This window comes from Sinocyclocheilus grahami, unplaced genomic scaffold (genome assembly GCF_001515645.1).
Source record: "Sinocyclocheilus grahami isolate Dianchi unplaced genomic scaffold, SAMN03320097.WGS_v1.1 scaffold680.1, whole genome shotgun sequence".
Taxonomy (NCBI): domain Eukaryota; kingdom Metazoa; phylum Chordata; class Actinopteri; order Cypriniformes; family Cyprinidae; genus Sinocyclocheilus; species Sinocyclocheilus grahami.
In genome coordinates, this window is record NW_015505859.1 from 293,441 (window position 1) to 301,572 (window position 8,132).

The 8,132-nt window shown below is 36.4% G+C and overlaps 1 long non-coding RNA gene across 2 annotated transcripts in view; it reads left to right on the plus strand.

Annotated features, from left to right (window-relative positions):
* Positions 1-3,150, plus strand: part of LOC107559279 (uncharacterized) — a 5,767-nt gene extending 2,617 nt beyond the window's left edge. The window contains exon 3 of one of the 2 annotated variants that reach the window (XR_001605606.1): positions 3,020-3,150. This is a non-coding gene — a long non-coding RNA (uncharacterized lncRNA). Of the gene's footprint in view, positions 1-2,669; positions 2,796-3,019 lie in introns of those variants that run through there. The other variant, XR_001605605.1, reaches the window with a different exon arrangement.
* The last annotated feature ends 4,982 nt before the right edge of the window (positions 3,151-8,132 follow it).

The window sequence follows — 8,132 nt, forward strand, 5'->3', positions numbered from 1 at the left end:
TTCTCAGAAATGGGCTTTATGTACTTCTCAGAAATATACTTAAAATGATATTTAAGTATACTTGACTACTTAGAAAAAGTCTAAATATATTTGAGCTATACTTGTGTTCCTAGAAATCCGTTTTTTCATTGTATACGGTAGGGGGGCGCTAGTACACATTTTCTGTACAGAATTTTCAAAAAACACAAGTGAAGAAGAAACTGAAACAACAGCTGCTTCCACATGTAATCTAACACGATCGTCAGACATAAAACAGCATCAAAACTGTGTAAAGTTGATGTAATGTCGACCAATCAAGAGGTAATTTTGACTGTCAAGCTTTGGGGGGTTGATCGACTCTGTCTACGTTTTGATTATCGTTCTGAATCCAATTCATATGCTTTTTTCAGCCTTTTGTTCAAAATGTTGTTTATTTCTTTTTTTATAGTATAGTTGCAGTACAGGCTAAAAATATTGTTGTAAACTAGTTGTGTACTCAAATTTTACTACTGTTATACTTAAAGTATACTTAAAAGTATACTTTTATATACTAGAAAGTGGGCCAATTTAGTCCCAAAGAGTATTGAAATAGTACACTTACAAGTATACTACTAGTACACTGATATTTGTATACTTGCTACATAAAGTATATTTAAAAATATACTTGAACTTTACTTAAGTATACTTAATATAATAAGCTTGAAGTATACTACTTTTTGGTAAAGGATCCCACTGCATCTCATGTTTTTAAATAAAAAAAATTACTTTGTGTGATTGGCTTTCCGCCCTTTGTATTAAACTATGCATACAAACATGATGCTGTTTTGTTTATAGTTGTTTAAGCAACTTAATTATAATTGGTTTATAAACATTATTTTAAACATTATGCAATTTTTCACAGATAGTCATGTTATCTTAGGCTTTGAATAAACGTGCATTAGTAATATTTTGCTTGATTTTGCCCTCTTGACAAACATGATGCTGTTTTGTTTATAGTTGTTTAAGCAACTTAATTATAATTGGTTTATAAACATTATTTTAAACATTATGCAATTTTTCACAGATAGTCATGTTATCTTAGGCTTTGAATAAACGTGCATTAGTAATATTTTGCTTGATTTTGCCCTCTTGTGGCCTCAGAAGAGAAGCCAAAAGCTTTTCTTCACCCTAACTGAAATTATGCATTTTAATTTGAATGTAATTCGAATTTTGATAATATTTAAGTACAAAATTCGAATTTAGTTTTTCAGCCATTTTGACAGTGCTACAGGTTAGCTTGATCCGGTTAACACTGCTGGTAGATGGCATAATTTTTCACCATTTACATCCATTCAGAAGTAGCAGTGTCTAACTAAATACATATTTTAAAGATTAGTCATGCCAGGAAAACTTATACTTAATTAAAAAAAACAAAAAACAGTTTAAGACAACTCAGTCCAATGAATAAAATGTCTTAAGAAAAAAAAATACCTCAAAATAATTGGAAATTAAATGGACAAACAAATGATTACCCCATTATTAATGGTTTAAATTGCAGTTTCAATGCAGCTTTAAAGGGCTCTACACGATCCCATCCGAGTAATAAGGGTCTTAACTAGCGAAAAAAAAATGATATACTTTTTAACCACAAATGCTTGTCTTGCACAAATCCACACATTACGTAATCATGTTGGAAAGGTCATACATGGTTAGCTCTTCGTCTGTATACTCCGGGTCAAAAAGTTAGGGTCGGGCGAAAAACTCCATCTCAATTTCTCCTCCAACTTCAAAATCGTCCGACATCGTTGTTTTACCTTTTTTTGTAAAGTGCGTTTGACTTTCTTTGCACGTTCGCTTTGTAAACACTGGGTCGGTACTTCCGCACTTTGCAGCGTGATTATATAATGGGTGGAGTCAAGCTAGTGCAAGATGAGCATTTGTGGATTAAAAATGCATTTCTTTTTGTGACCGATCATAAAGCTAGATAAGGCCCTTATTATTCGGATGGGATCGTGTATGAGCCCTTTCGAAGCTGCATTGAAACTCCAATTTGGACCTTCAAGCCGTTGGCCACCATTTAAGTCCATTAAATGGAGAAAAATCCTGGAATGTTTTCCTCAAAAACCTTAATTTCTTTGCGACTGAAGAAAGACGCAAACATCTTGGATGACATGGTGGTGTGCAAATTATCAGGACATTTTTATTCTGCAAGTGAACTAATCCTTTAAAAAGACAGAGAACTATTAGTGTGTGGAGTCTGGCATTTTAAAGTGAAGGATGGAGAAACAATTCTTGGAAAGGCTGAGCACTTCTGCTTCCATTATGAACGAGCCAGGGAGAGAATGAATAAAATGTTCAGTATGCGAATTATAGCCGTGACACACATCAGTATATTTCATTTCATCAATATCAGCCGTATACGAGCTCACACCAACCAATCTAAATGCAAACACGCGTTTAAAATGCTGTCATTCAGATCTCAGATCAAATATGGTGATGTGTTCTACAAGAACGCCTCGAGAAGGAACAGTTTGCAGGCTAAGCCCTCTCTCGCTGTCCTCTTTCCTCACAAAAGGAAAGCACTTACATTTACAAATGCACGACAGGTCACTGAAAGGATGGAAATTTAAATATATTTGAATAGAAAACAAAATACTTTTTTTGAGAGATCTCCATGGCAACTTGTAAGTGGCTTCCCTCACCTGTTTCAGAAAGCTGTTGTCCGAGTGATCTCAGGGGAATGCATACAATACGCCTCACGGTAAAATGCTCGTATCAGCGCGGCTACGGTACAGGGAGAAAACGACAACCGCAATTACGAGGCTCTCAAACATCCATCACAGCACGTAAAGAAAAAGACCGGCGAAATTTCCACATGGAAAATGTCACACGGCCTTTTACGCTGTTCACTGCCTGCGAAACAACCTCTGGTGACTGCTCCACTTGATGCTGTAATGTATGAAAAGCGGCATTCCCTAAGTGAATTACTTCTAATCCTAGAGCAGGGTTATGTGTAAAAGCCATATTTCCAATAATAGCATCTGGACTCATTTATTTTCAGCTGGCGACTTCCGGCAACCTGCAGCGGTATCCTGTGACATGAAGAAGTTGAGAAAAGTACAACTTTATGCAAACACGAGCGAATTGGAGCTCACGTGATCAATTTCTTCAGTTAGCCTATACTGTAGTTGAGTGTCAGCAAGATGAATTTAATCCTTGTAGTAAACAGCTTATACATGTCACTTCACATAAACAATTAAATGATTACAAGTATTTTATATTAAAAAGTAATATTGCATATTATTTTGTCACTTTAATTTTAAGTGACATAAGATCTGCAACCGCGGGAAGACACATCTGTCCTCAAAAAGTAAATGCAGGATTTAGGCTAAGGCTTTCTTTGATTGCAGCTGCGGTCGAACGCTTCAAAAGCACATATGCACCTGCTAGAGGTAAATCCTTCAATTGCACTTGCTGATTTGTGCATTTCTGTCCCACATTTGCATATGGTAATATGTGCAAAAGAAGCACATATGCTTTATCCTGCATTTCTGACTGCTAGATCCTTAACCAGACACACCTTTTTATTACAGTCAAGCCTGTTGAAATACAATTGATTTTTCTAGGGGGATTTAATGTGAAACAGCTAAAGCATCGCATGCTGTCAGCCTGCCAATTAAAGCACCAGCACTAAAAATATCAAAACTGAAAAGAAAAGAAAGTGACCCATTAGTATCCTAAAGTAAAAAAAATCTTAGGCTGCATGCCTTACATTGTCCATGAATGCTTTTCAGGAACTCTGTTTTGGACACCAATCTCTCTCCTAGACACCAATCTCTCATTTGCATGAATATTTTATCCATTTTGTCAAGGATAATTCAAACCACCTTGAGCACCTGTCATGTTTGAACAATGTACAGAAACGTAATGAAGACAAGTGTTTGTGTGTGTCCCTGTGAGAAATGATTGTTCTGCGGCGTGTTTTTTAATTGTGGTATTTATTATGCTCAAGGACATAGATGTCTGCTGTTTAACATGGAGTCTGGGAATACAGCGCTCTAATGAGAGCTTTTCGATCAAGAAATTAATAGGCAGATTTTAGGCTTGCACCACACTCACACAGTCTGGGATTCATCTCAGTCTTGGGCCTTCGTCGCATGGGACGAGAATAGCTTGCAGGCGATTGTCTGCTGTGTTTAGTGCAAGGGATGTTACTGATAGAGTTATGATTGGAATGACAATGGAGCTGCTGAAAAATCATCAATAGCTTCTTTGCCATCTGATTGGCTGCCGTTCTCTCTAGGAACGATGCGGAGATGCAACTGCAGGAAGACACATCTGTCCTCAAAGTAAATGCAGGATTAAAGGCTTTCTTTGATTGCAGCTGCGGTCAAACGCTTCAAAAGCACATATGCACCTGCTAGAGGTAAATCCTTAAATTGCACTTGCTGATTGGTGCATTTCTGTCCCACATTTGCATATGGTAATATGTGCAAAAGAAGCACATATGCTTTATCCTGCATTTCTGACTGCTAGATCCTTAACCAAACACACCTTTTTATTACAGTCAAGCCTGTTGAAATACAATTGATGCCGTTTTGCAACACTCCATCCTAAATAACTGTGCTTAAACACTCGCTCTCGAGGGAATAGCGATATCTCAGATCTAAAGTCCCTGTTCTTAGTGATTTAGCCTCTGTTAAAACGTTAGCCTACTCCTATACAGCCTAATAACCCAGATTGCTTAGAACAGTTTGTAGCCATTGCTGTTCTGACAGAATATAAGATTAAATAATAATACAACTCTAGCCTATTTATTCCAGTCTGATGTTTACTTTGGAATTTATAAAAAAAAGCCGAGCAACTTGTGAGTTGTGAATCACTTGATCTGGAGGTGAAAACACTGTAAATGTGTCCTCTAACAGACTGTAAATCTTCTAAGGGGGAGTTCTGAAGTAAAACAACCTCAGCAGTTTTAAGTATTCTGCATCAGTAAGCAATAAAAGCCAAGGAGAAAAAGGGAGAAAAAAAAACATGCGTCTTGCTGAATTGATACCTCCTGCTCAACGAAACTTTAATCAAGAGCTTTTAGGTGCAAGAGTCAGCGCTGTTATCCTGAAATGATGTTTGTTTCATAGTGCCTGTTTATATGGAAATCCAAATGAGTGTTTTGTGGCTTGTCTCTTTGAGGTCATTTATATTCCAATGTACTCCTAAAAGTTGACACAATATTTATATCTTTGAAGACAAGTATTTGCATTTACACAACCAGTCAAAGCTTTGGAATAATTATGATATTTTTGTATGTTTTTGAAAGAAGTCTTGCCAAAGCTACATTTATTTGATCAAGAATATATTAAAAACGGTAATATTGTGAAATATTATTACAATTTAAAATAGATGTTTCTATGTTAATATATTTTAAGTGTAATTTATTCCTGTGATGCTAAGCTGAATTTTCAGCATCATTACCCCAGTCTTCGGTGTCACATGATCCTTCAGAAATCATTCTAATATGCTGGATTTGCTGCTCAAGAAACATTTCTTATTATCAATGTTGAAAACAGTTGTGCCATTTAATATTTTATGTAAACCGCATGAAACATTTTTTCCAGGATTCTTTAATAAATAAAAAGTTCAAAAGAACAGCATTTGTGTGAAATAGAAATCTTTTGTAATATTATACATGTCTTTACTGTCACTTTTGATCTTTTTTTTTATTTTACAATAATACAATATAAAAAAACATACTGCCAGTACATATACAATGTAATCTTACATTTTATATGTATTTATTTATATGTAATGTGTCCTTGCTATTTATTATTATTATTATTATTATTATTTAATCCAACCGTAAACTTTGGAATGGTATGTATTGCCATTTCTACAGAAATATTAAGCAGCAAAAAGTCTTTTCAGCGTTTACAATAATAAGAAATGTTAATTCAGCTTTCCCATCTAAGGAAGTATTTACTGTATTTTGATCAAATAAATGCAGCCTTGAGGAGCGTAAGAAACATCTTTCAAAAACATTTTAAAAATCTTAATAATTCGAACACCCCTTTTTTGTTTGATTTACTGTCTTTCTGTATGACCAAAAATATTGATGAATTTTTTTTCCCCTGTGGAATCCGAAAACAATACAATACATTGTTGAACATTTTGCTGTCGTCTTTGTCAGGAAGTATAGAAAAAAAAGATAGAAAGAAATATGAAATTGTCTATCATGTCCAACCAAAATCACTTGAAAACACATTGTAATTCTGAACCCATGAGCACAAACTTCCCAGGAGGACTTGAAGGCAGCAATAGTGGGTAAAGCTTAACTCGTTTTGGTGCAATGAATAAGTGTTAGCTGAGTAGACGGCCTTGTGACTCACTAGGACACATTAGCACTTACAAATGCGAAGTGGCCATGTGCGTCCCTGAACAGCTCCAAAAGTGGTTTGAGTGATTGGATCACAAGATGTATAGGACCCCATTTCTATCTGTATTTATAGCTGAGCACTTGTGGTTGGACGACTAGAGACAAATGTTAATACCAGGTGTAAATGGGGCCTTACTACTGCATTGTTGGGAAAAGGGAGTTGCTAAATATGAAAGAGTGCAACACAGAGAGCCAAAAAGTTCAGCTGTGAATGTGGATACAAAAGTTCTGCTGCAATTGGTGTGGACATTTAATTGAACTTTGGGGGACAAACTGAGAAGTTGCTCGTGCCATACTTTTAAGGAAATAGTTCACCTAAACAAATTCACCATGACTTTGAAATTTGAGTAAACTTCAAAAAGGACACAAGCAAAGTATCATAAAAGTAGTTTATATGACTTGTGCACTATATTTCAAGTCATATAATAACTTTGTGTGAAGAAAAGAGTGATAAGTCACCGTTCACAGACAATCTTCACCTTGCAGGTTGTTAAAGGAGTAGTTCACCGAAAAATGAAAATTTGCAAAAAATTTCACTCACCCTCAGGTTCATCAAAACCGATTTGAAGAAATGTAGCATTATATCTCTTGCTCACCTGTGGCACCTCTGCAGTGAATGGGTGCCGTCAGAATGAGAGTCCAAACAGCTGATAAAAACACCACAATAATCCACACGACTCCAATCCATCAATTAACATCTTGTGAAGTGAAAAGCTGCATGGTGGTAAGAAACAAATCCATCAATCAGGCATTTTAACTTCAAACCAAACTTTTAACTTTGGCCAAAAATATGAGTCCATGCTCCAAAATAAAGCTTCCTCCAGTGTAAACGTCCATCCCCTGTTCAAAATCCACCAGTGAGCATGTGATGTAATGCTACATTTTTCCAAATCTGTTCTGACAAAGAAACAAACTCATCTACATCCTGGATGGCCTGAGGGTGAGTACATTTTCATTTTTGGGTGAACTATTCCTTTATCGATAACTAGGGCAGGTGTTCAAATTTCCAGTGATCATTTAAATTTCATTATGGTTTTCACATAAACATGAGATAACGTATATGTGTGTAAGGCTTTTTCATTAGCAACTGTGATTTAGTTAGTGCTTCAGTTTGTTTGTGAAAGAGAGAAACCGTGGGAGATGGAGGGAGAGAAATTGCAAAAATGTTTCTTGCACTCTGCAAGACGCCCAACCTCCATGGCAGTTAATAATGACAACACACATTGAAAATGAAGTCCACTGCTGGAAACCATCATCCTCTCAGTACCCAGAGCGCTGGAGCGTTTGCCAGTATTTAGCCTCAGCATTTACTCAACCAGTCAGTAATCATGCTTACATAACTAATTATTGCCTGGATGTGGCTCCCCTGGAAGGCCTTTTCTTTCAGCTGAATGTTTGGGGAAAAGATGGCTGATTAGATTAGATACGCTGCCTCAAAGCCACAGTCCATTATTTCACCATGCTCCTGTGCAAGGAAGGGCCTCTTAAAGGGCAATCATCCTGATATTCATAAAATCATGGGCTGTAATATGACGATGAATGCATATTTTGTTCTATTTACGGCTTTTTGAAGCATAAACACAAGCATTATGGTTGCAGTGATGCCGAGATGTGCGAGGCGCCCACACCTGGACTGCAGCATCCTCTTCACTTGATTAGTGCTGCTCATGGTAGGATCGGTGTGAAAAGAATCATTGTGTCATTTTGCATCCATTGAACTGATGTGTGAAAATACGCCCCTACA